This window comes from Gopherus evgoodei, chromosome 22 (assembly GCF_007399415.2).
Source record: "Gopherus evgoodei ecotype Sinaloan lineage chromosome 22, rGopEvg1_v1.p, whole genome shotgun sequence".
Lineage (NCBI taxonomy): Eukaryota > Metazoa > Chordata > Testudines > Testudinidae > Gopherus > Gopherus evgoodei.
The window spans coordinates 8,108,537-8,124,298 of NC_044343.1; the positions used below are offsets into that span (position 1 = coordinate 8,108,537).

A 15,762-nucleotide genomic window follows, 5' to 3' on the forward strand; every position below is an offset into this window, starting at 1 on the left:
CCAACTAGTTCTAAGGGTAGGGGGGAAATACCTTGTTTTTCCCATATTCAAAAAAAAATCTTCCAATTATTTCATGAGGCACTTTAGCGCCTCTGTGCTTTGGAGCGCGGATGTGAAATTTGGCAGGGAGCTCACCTTTTTGCCATCCCCATGAAAATCCACCCAGATCTGGCCCAGTTAGAAAACTCTCTCTTTGCACATGCTCAGAGAGTTAGCGTCAGGCAGCTAAATTCTCCGAAGAATCCGTCTACAATGAGCATGCTCCGTCCCCATCCAGCTCCTGCAGGCGTGTGGCTTCCCTGCAGAGTGGCTGACTGTGCTCCATCTTCAGGGTGGCAGGAGCTGAGCTGGACTCTTCCTGCAATTGCCCCGTCTGACTTCCAGAGGATGCCGAGACATCGCATTCAGGCACGGCCAGTGGGAACGCCATCTCTCCAGTGAGCTCAATGGCCCAGCCCCTTGCTGGCACGTGGAACCCAGGCTGTGGCCAGGGGAGGAGAGGAGGAATCTGCCTGACTCAAAGGGGTGAGGAACTGGGGGCTGGGGAAGAGATGCAGGGCAGAGGGACGGGGCGGAAGCAGGAGCAGAGGGGAACAGAAGACCCAAAGTGGAAATAGGCACAAGAAATGGCTAGGGATAGCCATGATGGGAGAAGGGCGTGAACCGAGGAGGGAACAGAAAAGGGGGCAGGCAGGTGTCGGGGGGAGGAATAGCAGCAGGAGGGGACGGCTGGGGGAAGGGGTGGATAGGAGCAGAAGGAAATTTGGAGGAAATAGGACAGAAGGGTCTGTAAGCGCTAAAGCACACTCCTCTATAGAACATGGAATGAACCCAGGAATCCTGAGTGTCAACATTCCTCGGCTGTCAGCAAATAGCGGTGAAACCCCCCGGCAAAGCGTGTCTCATCTCTTTCTCTGCGCAGAACCGAGCCCTCCAAAGTTAGGAAATACTGGCATTCGGGTTGTCCGTGCAACCTTAATTCAGCCCTCTTGTGCATATGCTGGGCGGTGATGACACACTCTTTAATTACATGATCACAAGCGATTTTTTCCACAGGTCCCCTGCCTCAGTCAGTGCACAGGCTGGACCTGCTCTGGGGATGACTCAGGGCTGTGTAGTGAAGCTGCCTTTTGGCGCCTCGAGTCATTTTTGCAGAAGTTGGAAGTTGTGCAGTGAATGAGGCAGGGGACGGCAGGAAGGGAAAGGATTCCTCGCTACGGAGGCAGTGGAATGCTGTCCTGGACAACTGGGTTCCATCCCTACCTCTGCCACAGAGTTCCCGGATGGTGCTAGGCAAGTCACTTAGAGCAAACTTTTCACAGCGGCCACTGTGCGTTCCTCATTTTCTGGGGACCTAACCTGAGACGCCTTGGGTCTGACTTGCAAAAGTGTTGAGCACTCACAACTGCCACTGAGGTCAACAGGGCACCGTGCTCTGAATAATGAAGAGCTGCCAAATGTTTTACAAAAAATCCTACACGTGTCAAACTAGGCCTCCAAAATTCCTTGGTAGTTTGGGCTTTAACGTCTCCGTTTCCCAGGTGTAAACTGGGATGATAATATGCCCTCACCATCCCGGGGTGTCACAACGATAAATTCATTCATGTCTGTAACAGGCTAAGATCCTCCAATGAGAGCAGCATGGAAAAGTCCACAGGGGAATGAATAATTCTGTATTCAGTGCAGGGCTTGGCGCCGGGCAGTGAATAATGCCTGGGGCCATGCACTGAAGCATGAGGATAAAAAGGAATATTGGAAAGATACCCATCAGTGAGCACCGTCCATCCTGAGCACTGAACAAGGCAGGGTCTGGGGGGAAAAAATAGTGGGTATAATTAAAGACTAGATCACAATGCATATGCCCCAGACAGCTGAATTAAGGATGCAAAAGCTACCTTCATTCTGGCACTTCCTAATATCTGAGTGCTTGATTTTGCAACCTTAACGTTCTTTGCATGAGGTTTGCTGTATGTAATAGCCATGCACATTAAATAATGAAGACAGGCCATGAGGGATCGTCAGTTCTGTGTTTGTGCAGCACCTAGCACAGGGGCTCTCAAACAGGGGGGTCGTGAGGTTATTACATGAGGGGGTCACGAGCTGTCAACCTCCACCCCAAGTCCTGCTTTGCCTCCAGCATTTCTAATAGTGTGACATATCTCAAAAAGTGTTTTTGATTTATAAGGGGGGGCGTGTCGCACTCTGTGGCTTGCTATGTGAACGGGGTCACCAGTGCAAAAGTTTGAGAATCATAAGCCTAGCACAACAGGGGCCTGGTGTATGACGGGCGCTGCTTGGCCCTGTGGCAAAACAAACCATAATAATACCCGGATTGCCAGCCTGGGGTTAGTTCCCAGCTGTGCCGGGTGAGCAGGGCTGTCTGAAGGCGGTCTGGGGCCCTGGGCACCTGGCATCCTCAGAACCCTCCCTAAAGATCATGGCCCAGCCCCTAATTACGGGGCCAGCAGCTTTGTCTGTCTTGTCTGAGATTTGGGGCAAGAAATGGCTCGCACTGTGTGTCTGTACAGCACCTAGCGCTGCCTTGGTCAGGACCTCTGGGTGCTGCTCCAGTTCCAATCATAAATCAAAGACTACCGTCTCCTAACTAGCTCCAGTGTAGACACAGTGCCCGCGCTCCGGATACTACAAAGGCCTAGGAGAAATACCGAGGGCTGCGATTGTGTCCCCTTTGTGGGTACAGAGTCAGAGACGGCCCCCGCCCCGAAGAGCTTCCAGTCCTTGGGGACAGGGTGGGCAAAGAAAGAGTTCTCCTGATGCTGCGGATGGGGGAAACTGAGGCACGCAGCGGGGCAGCGATTTGGGAACTGGAGTCCTCGCCTACTCTGGCCTAAAACCAACCCCCCACCCCACACCCTTTGCTGGGCTGGCAAGGAACGAGCCCCACCCGGCCTTCAAATCTTCCCCCGCCCGCTCGGAGCCTCTCTGCCCCCCCGCCAAGCGGGTCCCCCTCACGCTCCAGCTCCGGGCAGGAGCGCCGGAATCCAGCCCTGCTCTTGCCTGGAGCCCGCCGGGCTGGGTGCGGGCTGGAGCTGCGGCGCAGGGGAAGATGCAGCCTGCAATGTGCGCGCTCCAGATAACGCAGGGGCCGGAGCCAGCAGATACAGACAGCGCCGGGGGAGAGGGGGGAAGAGACCCGCTCTCCGCCCCCCGCTAGCCCTCTCCCTCCGCAGGCTGACAAAGGCAGCAGGGAGGGGTGGGGGGGTAGCAGGAGCTCTCCTCCACCCCCCCGGCAGGAGCCCCTGGCTGCAGCTGTTCCCAGCCCCCCTCCTGGCCCAGGGGAGGGGGGTGCCGGGGTTTGCATGCGCACAGCTGGCGGGGAGCTGCATTGCACGGGGGGGATTTGTCGGGGGACCCCCCCCCGCCTGGTGTGGGTCTCTGCGCCCTGGCTCCCGGGCGCTGCTGGATGCGTGGCCAGGATGCCAGGCGGGTGCGAGGCAGGGACAGGTGTGAGGGGGAGCAGGAGGAGCGCCGCCCCTTAAAGGAAAGAGCCGCTCCGAGTTGCACGCTGCAGACAGCTCCAGCCTGGCTCCCGGGAGCCGCCGGCACGGTAGGTAAAGGCGCCGGGCGCTGCTGGGGGGGGGCATTGCCTTGATGGGGGGGGGGCTTTTCCCCCGGGAGCCCTGCAAACTTTGCGGCTCTCGGCCGGCGATCGCCGCCTCCCGGGTCCGTTTGTGGGGGGGCAGCCCAGGGCAGGGGGCGCGTGGCGGTGGTGCCGGCGGGGTGGGGGGCGATTTCACTCGGGGGGGGTTATCCTCTGCCCGGGCAGCAACGTGCCTTTGTGTAGTCAGCGAGCAGCCCCTGCCTTCCCCATCAGAGCTGGGGGGCGGGGGGGGGAGAGCCTGAAGCGAGCTTTTGTTACGGGCTCCAATGCAGAGGGGAACCTTGAAGGGTCACTGGCTCTGCCCCCCCGCCGGGGGGCTGGCATTTCCCAGCAGCTGGTGGGTACCGGGGGGGGGGCTGTTACAAAGGGGGAGGGGCAGAAGCGGTGAGGACCCCCCCCAGCTGGAACTGTTCTGCAGGGGGCTGGATGGGGGCGAGGTGGACGAGGTACCAGGCAGTGCTGCCTGGGTTTGTTTTGTGCTGCCACAAGCCCCTTGGTAACCGGCTGGAGTTGAGGGGGGACCTGCCCTTCACTTGGGGTGCAGCCCCCAGGCTGTCGGGCAGAACTTGCCTGGGCTGGAACCGGGCACAGGGCACTGACCCAGAATCCAGCACACGGGTGAGCTGGGGAGGGCTGCCAGGGGCCCCGCCATAGAGACGGGGTGGGGCAGAAAGGGTGACAGTGCCCCCACCCCAGGGAGCCATGCGAGGGGAGCTCCCGCTCTGTCCGGATCTGAGGTTTGCCACCACCGGAAAGGTTGGCCCTGCCCTCGATGAGGGGCGAGGTGGGGGGAAGGCTCCGTTCCCCAGCCATGCGGGTTACCTCTGCCTCCGGGTGCTGGGTGGCCTCCGGACCCTGCAGCTGCAGGGAAGGTGTCTGCCTGGCTGTGGGTCCTGCTTTATGACATTCCTGTTGAGGAATAGGATTATTGGCATGAAAGGAGCCAACAGCAGGGGAGTTGAATGCTTTTAGACGCGGGGGGCTAGGCCCTTCGATTTACAAGAGCGGGTGGGGGTTCGGCAGGGGGAGCCCCACTAGATGTCAGTCCACCAGGCATTCATGGTTCGGTGCTGGGCATCAGCTGCCCTCGCCCGGTCCTGTGAACCCCCTGATGCTGGTATGCTAAAGATAGCCCACCTGCATTCCTGCTCCTCATGAGGGGGCCCATCCGGCAGGGTGCTGGATAAGGGCTCTGAGAAACAAAGGCACTCAGCGCAGGATCGGGCCCGCAGAGGTCCTCCTGGCTGGTTTTCCATTGGCCTGACATCTGTGCTAATGTTGAGCCCCTCCTGCTTACTGCTGTCAGGGGCAGCTTTGGGGACAGTCACTGTCAGGGGTGGGGGACAGGGGCAGGGACCTGAGTGCCGCCAGGCATGTGGCTGAGGACAGGGCTAAGCAGCTGGGGCAGTACCCCCGCCCCCCCTTCCCTAAACGCGCACCCAGCCTCCACGTAATGGGGGAATCAATAGAGAGGCAGCCGTGGGATCTGGAGCCACTCATGACATCAGAACGGCAGGGCCTGTCAGTGTTCCCGTGTGGGGCTCGCACGGAGCACGCCGGCTCTGCCTTGCAGACCAGGTTCTCCCGGCTCCCAGGGAGCAGGAGCGGTTGGCTTGGGGATGGGGAAGTGGGGCAGGCAGAGGGCCGTGCCCGGAGCCCGCAGAAGCAGCGTTGTAGCAGCGGGACGCGGAGCCTGGCCTGGAGCAAGGAGGTGATTGCTCATCTCTCTGCAAGTTCATTAAGCACTTAAGGTCTCCAGAGTCCTGTACTGCCCTGAACATCCTGGCAGGCAGCGTGGCCCAATGGGTCAGTGTAGCGCTCTGGATGGGGAAGCAGGGGGACCTAGGTTCTGTTCTCAGCTCTGTCATTGTTCTCTCTGCGTGACCGTGGCCACATCACGGCCCTTCTCTGCACCTCAGTCTGCTTCTCTGTAGAATGGGGCTGTTGGTGTAGCGCCTAGGGGTCTCTGCTGAGATCAGGCCTTTCTTGTGCTCGGTTCTGTTCAGATACAGTCCCTCAACCTGTGAGTGTACAGTCTAAATGGACAAGGGCAGGAGGGGAAACAGAGGCACAGGGCGACCTGCCCAAGGTCACACTGCCGAGAGCCCAGGTCTCCTGAGCCATCTTCCCATGGGCTGTCCACTCGCTCACACTGCCCCACTTTACCCAGCTGCTAACGAGACCAGAGCCCCTTGAGAGTGCTCTTCCAGAGGCGCTTTTCGTCTAGCTAAGTGTTATTAACGGATGATGAATACCGGCGCTGGGCAAGGACACCGTCCGGGTGAAAATTCCGTCAGAACAAAACTTTTCTGATCTGCTTCACCAGTAAGAATTCCGCAGAGACCTCAGGAGAGGATATCAGACAGACAAAGGCAGGCCGGGCTTTTTGTGCTGGGCTTTCCCCCTCTCCAAGGTGTTCGCTTAGTTTCACTTTCTGGGCCAGACCCTTCGGCTGCTGGAGATGGAGCTACAGAGGCTCTCCGCTGGCTGTGGAGAGCTCGCGCTGTAGCCTGCCCTGTGAATAATTATGAAGAATCTTAACCCATTGCCCATTTCACCTCTGGTTCCTATCCTGTGGCGTAAGGGGAATGCAGGACTCCAAGACCCAGTTTTCATTGGAATGACCATAGTCATAATAAAATAGTTGCCATCTAAACCTCCTTCACACACCCCTCGGCCCCGTCGCCTAGTATTTTGAACCTAAATGTAGGACATGGGCGACATGACGCTAGGGGGCGGATTTTCAACCGCTTAGCACCCAGCAGCTGCCATGCTGATGGCGCTATCCCTTTAAATTATAAACACGGGCCCTTCACTTGCAGCCTGTGCAGTTGGGAGGAGGGGGGTCTTGAGGACATTGGGTCGTTTTTGTTTTTTTCTTTGTGCTTTTAATTTGAAATCGGGTCGTGTTTGTGAATGAGGGGCCCAGTCCGGCCAGTCCCCACTGAAATGGGTGAGGGTGCTCAGTTGCCTGCCGGATTGGGCCCTTCCGATGGAGCAGGTGCTGTGCGGGGTGTGGGGGAGGCAGGCTGCCCCTTGGCTGAGTGATGCAGAGCCGTGTGGATATAACATGCAGTTGTCCAAGATGCTGGCCCACAGCCTGCCCCCGAATTTTGCCCCATTGTGATTGGTGGGATGCCATCCCCCTGGAATAGCCAAACTCAGGGCTCTGTCATCACCATCTGCCAGTGATTGATGGATCAAAGGGTCAGAATCAGGGGGCTCCCAAGTTGTCTTAGCTGCCGATCCGGATTCTTTTGCAGCGTGCGGGTGGCGTCTGGGCGGAGGCGAGTCATGTGCCGGAGGGCTGTGCCATGGGGTAGCAATGCTGCAGGGAAGGTGGCCTCGTAAGAGAGAAGATGGGGGGTGGGAGATTATGGAACAGAGAAAATAGAGTATTTCAGGGGGCATCTTGAGATAGGGGGCGGTATTCATTGGGTTGCTATGGAGAGGGGGAGAATTGGCGGTGTTTATAGAGGGTCGGGGCTGGGAAAACATGGGGGGAAGGACTCCCCTTCCCTGCCCCATCCCTGCAAAGGCAGCACTTTACTGAAGGCAGCTGGGAAACTTTGCCCTGGCTCAGAGCGCTGCGGGTACCAGCTCGCAGATGGGTTCAAACTTGGATGCTGTGACCACAGGCACCGTGGAACCCGCCTTGGATAGAGCCGCTTGGCTTTGTGCAGTTCTGTGAGCAGGATCTCACCCGGGTTCGGGGTCAATGGCTTTTGGAGAGCTGGCTGTCGCAGGGTTTATAGCCTGCTGCTGTTTGAGCCGACCTTAATGGCAATGTTTGCAAACCGGCTGCACGAGTTGTCTTGGCCCTGCAGTTTTCCCGGCCGTTTGGAAAGGTCACCATATGTGTGTGTTTTTTATGGTACATCCAGGCACACTCCGGCCATAAAGAAGCTGGCCGCTTTGCGGGAACCCAGCCTTGAGTGCGCTATTCCAACCCCGCTGGCTTATGGACACCGCTTCGCAGAGCCATCCAGAGTGGGGGGCAAAAGGGGCAATTTGCCCCGGGCCCTGGAGCGGGGTCCTTCACTCACTCCGGGGGCCCCGGAAAACTCTCGCGGGGCCTCCAGAGCTTCTTCCACTCTGGGTCTTCGGTAGCAATTCGGCGGCGGGGGGTCTTTCTGCTCTGGGACCCACCGCCGAAGTGCCCCAAAGACCCATGGTGGGGGGTTCTTCTGCCCCAGGACCCGCCACCGAAGTGCCAGGTCTTCGGCAGCAATTCGGCGACAGGGGCCACCAGCCGCCAAAGACCCCAGGCTCCCTGAATCCTCTGGGCGGCCCTGCTGCTTCAGAGCCAGACTAACTGGGGACTCCCACCTCTGAGCAGGCTGCTGACTTGAGTCGGTCTCAAACTCAGTTTCCTACAGTCGGGCAGGAGGATTGGACTCCCCGGCTGGCCATCGGCAGCACCCGTGGGTCACTAGTGATCAACGCATGCCTCCTGCTTCCACCTTCACCCTGAGACTGTCGGTCCTTTGGGAAGCTGGGGACGGGAGGGCACAGGGAGAGGGACCTGGTACCTGGGCAGCACAGGACCCCCTATTACTTACTGTGACACCTGCTACCACAAGCAAACATCCAGTAAGACTCTGTCACCCTCTAGAGGCGGTTCGGCAATCCAGGATCACCCTGGGGGCCGTGGGAGCTGAGGTCACTGAAAATGAGCAGGATCTTGCTTGGAGGGGCCGTCCCCTGCAGCTAGCATGGGGAATATTTTTACGAATGAAATAGCGAAGGTCTCTGCCCACCTTGCTGTTATTTGGCCACTTTCTTCCTTCTGTGGCTCTGGCCGTTGTGTGAGTCGTGCGCAGAATGGGGGCTGGGGGAGGGGGGCTCATTAATATGCAGCGTTGCAAGAGTTGGCAGGTGTCTGGGCCAAACGCGATCTACTTGGAAAGGGAGCTTGGGATCTGGCGCTGAGGCTTTCCTCCCAAAGGGGGGGGGGGGGCTGCCGAGAAACCTGAGAAATTTCCCAGCGTTCCCGGTCGGACGCTGTTGAATTTGGTTGCACACGTCCACCCTCCAGGCACGTGCCCCTCTGGTCTGTCTCTGTCCTCCCCCACGTACCCCTCTGACTCTGTCACTCTTGCATCCCCGTACCTGCCCCTCGGGCTAATCTAGCATGTGTCTGTCTCTTCTGTTGATTGCCCGCTCTGGCTGGCATGGATGAGCTGGAGCTGGGAGACAGCATTCAGCTACCACAGCAATGATCACATCTCCTTGAGAGGCAAAGGGGGAGCATAGATCCCCTTTGTCCCCAGGGCACCTGCTCAGGATGTCCTCTAATCTGGCCGCACGTGCTGGGGAGCACAAAGTGGGGAGACCTGCTGATGCTGCCCCCTGGCACTCACTGGCCTGGAGAGGCCCAAGCTTCACCCCTCTTCGCTTAGGGGGGTGAGTGGAGAACCAAGGGGAATCTGTTTTCAAAAGGCCAGCCGGATTGGTTGCTCATCGTGCGCCTCCCGAGTGCCCGTGGGAGTCCTGCTAGGTCACAGGGCCTGATCCCACAAGCCAGGGCCTCACTGAAGCAACTGGAGCAATTCGGGGGAGGAAGGGCTGCTCCCACGAGCCAGGCCTCGCAGGATGAGGCTCTCATTTGCTGCAGGTATTTTCAAGGCCTGGCTGTTAAACTCCAAGAAGCAGTTTATTGCCCTCGTGCTGCAGCTCCTCCGGCTTGGGATCCAGGCGGGAGCTGCCATGGGTCAGGATGCCTTGCCCTGAGCCCACAGGAGCTGCATCCCAGACGCTGGAGAGAGGACTGGTCTTTTCTCCTCCACCCACGCTGCCTGGAGCCCAGCTCCCATGTCAACCGGGGAGCCACTTGTAAATACTGTCTTCCTTCCGCCCTGCCGTTCAGATAAACAATGGGAAATTAATGAATTCAAACCCCGAGCAATTCAGAAGCAGGGCTGAAGGACTCCACGCTCGTGTGCTCCGCTGTAATGCAAGGACAGGGGTGCCTGGTACTTTTCTCTTGGGGCAGGATCTGTGCGTAACCCCTAGCGATGGCAGACGAATGCTTTCCTGGCTGGGGTGGTGGGGAAGGCTGCTCCCACTGCAGTCCAGTTTAAGGTGGTGAGGGGCAAGTTTATTACTAGTTGTGAAAGTTTATCTGATGGGCATGACCAAATTCCCCAATTGTGCAAGGGGCTGTACAGACACAGAAGAGACAATCCTCACCTTGGGGGGGGGGTGTCATGCACAATCTAAGGCCTCTGTTCAGGACAGCCTCTATGCATTCCCGAGGGATTGAAATCAATGGGAAAGCATAGATTTTTTTCAGGCCAGAAGGTACCATAATGTGGATCTAGCCCGAGCTCCTGCGTTCATGCAGGCCAGAGAACGATTCCTGCGTCAGTCAAAGCCCATAACTTCGGGCAGAGCGAGAGCTTGTCTTTTGGAAACCCAGGAAGGGCTGGATCGAAAGGCTGCAAGCGAGAGAGAATCTGCCGCACCCCAAAAGTTACACTCCTGCTTAAGTGCTGCCCTGACTCAGAGCCTGAAAGAAAACTCCCGATCAATGAGGCCTCGTTGAGGTTAATGTCATTATGTCCATTTACGCCGGCCGAGGTTCTGCCCCTCGGAGACTTGTGGGAGCTCTGGTTTCGGGGGGAGCCAGCTTTGCCTAGGCTGCCGAAGAGTGAATAAAGAATTGCTGCCTTAATGCTAAATTCTCTGATGTTCCTTGGCTTAATGTTATCAGCTGACCTTGTGGTTTGTGTAATTAATGATACTGGCGTATATAAAATTTGATGTAGCAATCGCTGGATACGGATGCGTATATCTAGGCAGTGGATAGGGACAGAACGAGGTCGCTTGTGCCTCCTCCATGCCAGGGCAGGATTTTTCCAACACAGCGTATCTTCAAGTCATTTTGATGAGTCCAGTTTAAGAGGCAAATTTTGAAACCAACCTCTGCTGTTTGCACATGCACTTTACGCACACTGGTATCTGCACGAACACGAGACTGTGCTCCCCAGTGGGTATCTGTGCAACCCGATGGAACAGCTGTGCATCCAGGACCATCACGTGCATGTTACCGAGGTTAGAAACCAGGCCGAAAACGTATCTTAAGGCCCAGATCCTGTTAGAGTTAGGAGCCTAAATACCTCTCAAGTTGTAGGCTTATGTTTTTAAAGGAGCATGGGTCGGGGGGTGGGGAGGCAGTACAAACACCCACACAAACTTATGCTCATGAAATTACTGCTGACAGAGGAAGGCTGGGCTAACGGATGAGGCACTAGGCTGTACTCAGGAGACTGGGATCCGGTTCCCAGTTCAGTCGCAGCCCCCTGTGCGTGACGTCAGGCAAGTCACTGAAGGTGGAGTTCTGTACTTATTGAAGGCAATGTGAATTTTACCCCCGACTTCCTTTCGCCCACCCTCTGTGTTATCTGTTTAGATGGTTAGCTTTTCGGGGCAGGGGCTGGCTCTCGCTCCGGGCACGTGCAGCACCTTGCACAGCGGGACCCTGAGTTCTATACGTGCTGCTAATAATGACAACTCTCTGGAGTCTGGCAAGGCAAAAGTAACTCTCCTCCTGGGAGTCTCAGCTTAGTCACTGCGTCTCCTGCCTCTTCCATAGCATACGGCATGCGTTCATCAACATAAACACTAGTAAAGAAACGCAGGAATCAAAAAGACTACAGATGCGCTGCATTGCTGAGCGAGGATGTTTAACTCATTCATTTCCTGCCTGGAGAGCATTTGACGGAGTTTTTGTAATTTAATTTCCCTAGTGGGTTTTTGTTTGTTTGTTTTTTAAAGAAACAGAGGCAGGGAAGGAAGAAGTGTAGGACGTGACAGAGAGAGGGCTAGACGAAAGTAGTGGTAACTTACCCCAGAAGCAGTGCCACTGAAATCAGATGCCACTGGGTATGAATGAGGGGGCAGAATCTGGCCATTGTGTTTAATAGATTTTTCCCAGCCTTCCTCGCAGGGAGGAGCACCTTACTTCCCCTATCACCTGATAGATCTTGGTGGGTCTTTTTGTGGAGCTGGGTGCTATTTGGGTGGGGGTGGAGCTTCTCATTCCTAGGCCTGATCCAGTCTGCCAATGCCCCAGATCCATCCAGCCCATTATCCGGTCTCTGGCAGCGTCCAGCAGCTGATGCTTCAGAGGAAAGTGTACGAACCCCCCGAGGAGTGGAAGTGAGATAACCCGACATTTCCCCCTGCCACACACACACACACACACATTAGGTCCCATCTTGATCCCCAATAGCTAGAGATCAGCTTAAACCCTGACGCCTGATATCGCTTCTGAAACACTCGTTGGCATGAATTAATGCTAATAGGTGGGTGATCTACAGATCCAGGTGCTTTTGAGTATTGTTATCTTCATTCCTCAGATGGGGACCCAGAGGCCCAGCACGGGGAAGCCGCTTCCCAGGGATCGGATCAGTCAGTGGCACCTCCCGGCTCACCCTGCCCCACTGCGTTTGTGCGTTCTGCCACAGAGACTGATCCCAGTCCTGCCTGGGAATCTTTCCATTGACTTAATTATAGTATGTAGTGTCAAGGTGGTCCAGCTGAGGTCCGGGCCCCAATGTGCTAGGCTCTGTACGCACACAGTAAGAGCCAGTCCCTGCCCCCAAAGTGAGCGGGGGAAACTGAGACACAGAGAGGGGAAATGACTTGGCCGTATCACCCTGCAGAGCCAGGGATAGTAGAATCCAGGTCTCTAGAGGGTTAGCTCTGCACTCATTCCACTAGGCCATGCTGCTTCGGCTAATGACTTCTGTGGTCTTTGGAGCAAGCCCTAACTTTGCAGATTCTGCGTGTGCCGGCACCAGAGCCAATTGATAATACAATTTTGATTCTCTTAGTAAAGGGAGGGGGAGAAAGAAGCTTGTCTGAAGTAGAGTGAACTCCCAGCGGGGCTTGATTGAGCTAACAGGATTTCACTCTCTATTTAATTACAATTTTGTAAAATTAAAAAAGCAAAATAACCCCCCCTTGTCTCTTTCTGCATGTCTCTGCCGGCCTCTGGGAGCCTGGCAGAGCCTTCTCCCGCTGAAGGGAAGTGGATGCTGACGAGAGCCCCCCATTTCCTGGAGAGCTGGTGGCAGAGATGGGAGCTGGCATGGGTTCCTCGTGGAGCGCTGCTCCCAGGCTGCATGTCCTAGAAGCCCAAGGAGGCTGGGCAGGCTTTTTGCAGGGGAGCAGCGGGGGAGGAACTTGGTTGCTGTGGCAGATCAGGTGTCTCTTAAGGAGTAGACGCAGGTTGGGGCCAAGATAGGGGGTGTGAGCGGCAAAGAGATGCCCATCGTACTATCACTCCTCCAGCCACTCCATCTCCCCTGGAGCGTCTCAGCCGCTCTCAGCTTTCAGGGTGTTTTCTTGGGCCTGTGAGTGCGAAATGTTTCCCAACTGCATCCTGCCTCCTTCTCCCACACAGGCTCCACAGCCCCGGGTCTGGCGTTTCTCTCCCCGGCGGCTGCGCTAGCGTCTCCGCGGTGCTGCCGCCAGACAGGTTTAGCCGCTTCTTTGGCAGGACAGCCTGAGTGCAGCTTCAGCTCTGCCTCATCTGTCCCACTGGCTGCCTGCCGCCCGAGCGGCTCCTCGAGTCCCGCCCGGCTCGGGCCTTGCTCTCAGAGGGCAGACGCGTGCCCGGGTGAGCCAGGTCAGGAGGGCATTCCAGCCAGGGTGCCTGGGAGCCTTCGTGGATGAGTCATGCTTGCTCTTGAGCTCTGGGCATAGATGGAGGCAGCAGGGCTGGCGTTTTGATGCACCACGACTGATCCGGTGCTTCTGCGTTCGTAATGCACCGACATGGATAATCTCAGGCCAGACGGCCCCACTGGTGACCTTGGCTGGGCCGCACCATGGACATTTCCTTGAGTTGCGTCCCGGGCAGGTGCCCAGGATAGGTGTCGCCTGGCAGAGCTGTGCGATCAGGGGGGTGGAGGGGGGCTCCTAGCCACCAGCAGGGGGGATTGCTCGCCCTGGCAGGCCAGGTGCGTGGCAATCCGTGGGCTGCTGTTCCGTGGCCAGGCTCCTGAGGAACTCGGATCTTGTCGGGCTTTGATGTCTGTTTCCCTCCTTTGTCCTTTCACTGGGTTTATAACTCCGCTGGAAAATAATTTTTGCCTTTGGGGCCGGGGTGGGGAAACTTGTTTTGGGTGATGGGACTGAGGGCGGGTTTGTATCCAGGCCTCCTCCCCTGACTCCTGGGAACCGAGGAAGGGGATTTACTCAACCCTGCCCAGACACGCTAGCCTGGCAGGGAACTAGAGGTGGTCTTCTAAAGAATTCGGATGTGTCCTCCAAACATTGCTCCCTCTCTGCCTCTATTCAGCAGCATTTGCATCTAGGGGTTGGGTAGCGGGGCCCCATCTCTAGGGGACTTGGACTAGGATTTTACAAGGGTGTAAAGGAGTTAAGTGCCCAAATCCCACTGATTTTCCAAAGGGAATTGGGTGCCTAATGCTCGCCTTAGTACAATAAGCAGTGGCCAAACTTGACCTGGCTCAGATGGCTGCATTTGAATGAGCTCAGTCTCTTTAGTCTGGAAACAGAGACTGAGTGGGACACGATCAGGTGTCATCAGAGCGTGTTACAAAGGCGGGCGGGTCTCATTACCCCCATGTGACTGATGGGTAAACTGAGGCACGGAACGGCAAAACCGCGTGGCCCAAGATCACTCAGGAGCAGAGCTGGGAATAGAACTCGGGTCTCTTGACACCCACTCTCCTGCCCTGACCAGAAGATGATGCTGAAATTGAAGATGGGGGCGGGGGGATAGGGAGGGGAAATTGTTTTGGAAAGTTCCATTAAAATCTCCGTGTCAGGTCTCCGCTGGCCATGAGCATTTCCCATCCCCTGGTCCTCTCCTTCTGAGGACGGGGTGACGTGTCCTTGGCTTATGGGCAGCAGGAGAATCCCACGCTGGGATTGGAGGGAGGGATCCAATGCACCTTTGCATTTGGGCAGGGAACATCTGGCTGGCTCTTCTTCAGCAGGGCAGGTGAGGATGAGGTGGGTACCGTCAGAGGCCAGGGAGGCAGGACATGCCCTCCAGGGGAAGGGGATTGGCGGTGTAGCCCCAGCAGCCTGGCTCTGTCGGAGGAAGCAGCAAATCCCACTCCAGTTTCAAGCGGTGGGAACATAACTCTTTTTTATGATCAGCCCCATTCATCATCTCTCTGCCGGGGGACGTCGAGATAAAGTGCCGGTAAATTAGAAAGTGTTAAGAAGACGATTTGGGAGGCTGTGAGCCTGGGGCGATTAGAAATCTTTCTTCTGCCCTGGGAACAAGGACATGCCAGGCCAGCCCGTGGCCAGCAAACCACGAAAACGCCCCCCCTCCTCAGGAATAGCCACTAGGTCCCAGTGCTCATCTCCCACGCCACGGCGCTACCCGTGCCTTTGGTAGCCGCTACCAGGCCTGGAACTCTTTGTTCTTGCACCATAAAGCCTGCACACACGCGGATGCACCCCTGATCTTGAGCTGTTGGCCCGGCAGAGGCTGTGTTCCCAGCCAGTAGTTCTCAGGGGTGGTTACTGTTGGGTAACCGGTGCGCTCATTGGCCGGAGCGACCCATGGGACAAGAGGCTGGAGGACCCGGTTCAGTTCCTGGGGGATGTGTGTCAGTGACACACCAAAGCCACCTTGGCAATAGCAGAGAGGCCGAGGAGTGAGCGGGCAAACTCACCTCTCTCTGCCAGGGCTCTCGCTGCGGGCCACGACTGAGGCTCATTGATGGCGAAGACAAGTGGTTGTGAATGGGCTTGTCTCTCTTCCTGGTAGATTGGAGTGGGAGGTTGGGAGCTGGAATCCGTGATAGGGGAGCCCTGCAGGATCTCCCTACCAGGGCAGGATTCCTCCCTCCAGGGCGTTCTCCGGCGCTTCGATGGAGCGGGCACCTCTCTGGTACGGGAGCTGACCGCCCAAGGCTGAGTCTAGGGCTGCTAACGCCAGGCGCCCAGCGTGCTCTGTGGCCAATGCTGGAAAGAGCTGCCCCGACCCTTGAATTTGGTCCAAGTGGGGTCGTCAGATCTGGATACCAGACGCTTTGCTCCACGGGCCAAATTCAGAGGGGAGTCTCGACAGGTGGAACTGACTCCCTGAGACCCCCTTCCATGGGCACCACGCCCCCCTCTGTGCTCAGACCCGGGAGTCTGTT

General features: G+C 56.9%; 1 protein-coding gene across 1 annotated transcript in view; it reads left to right on the top strand.

Moving 5' to 3' along the window:
• The first annotated feature begins 3,095 nt into the window (after nt 1-3,095).
• SEMA6B (semaphorin 6B) overlaps nt 3,096-15,762 on the top strand; it is a 93,600-nt gene continuing 80,933 nt past the window's right edge. Inside the window, exon 1 of the mRNA XM_030540593.1 lies at nt 3,096-3,568. The gene's annotated coding sequence lies outside the window, so the exon portion shown is untranslated. The remainder of the gene's footprint in view (nt 3,569-15,762) is intronic.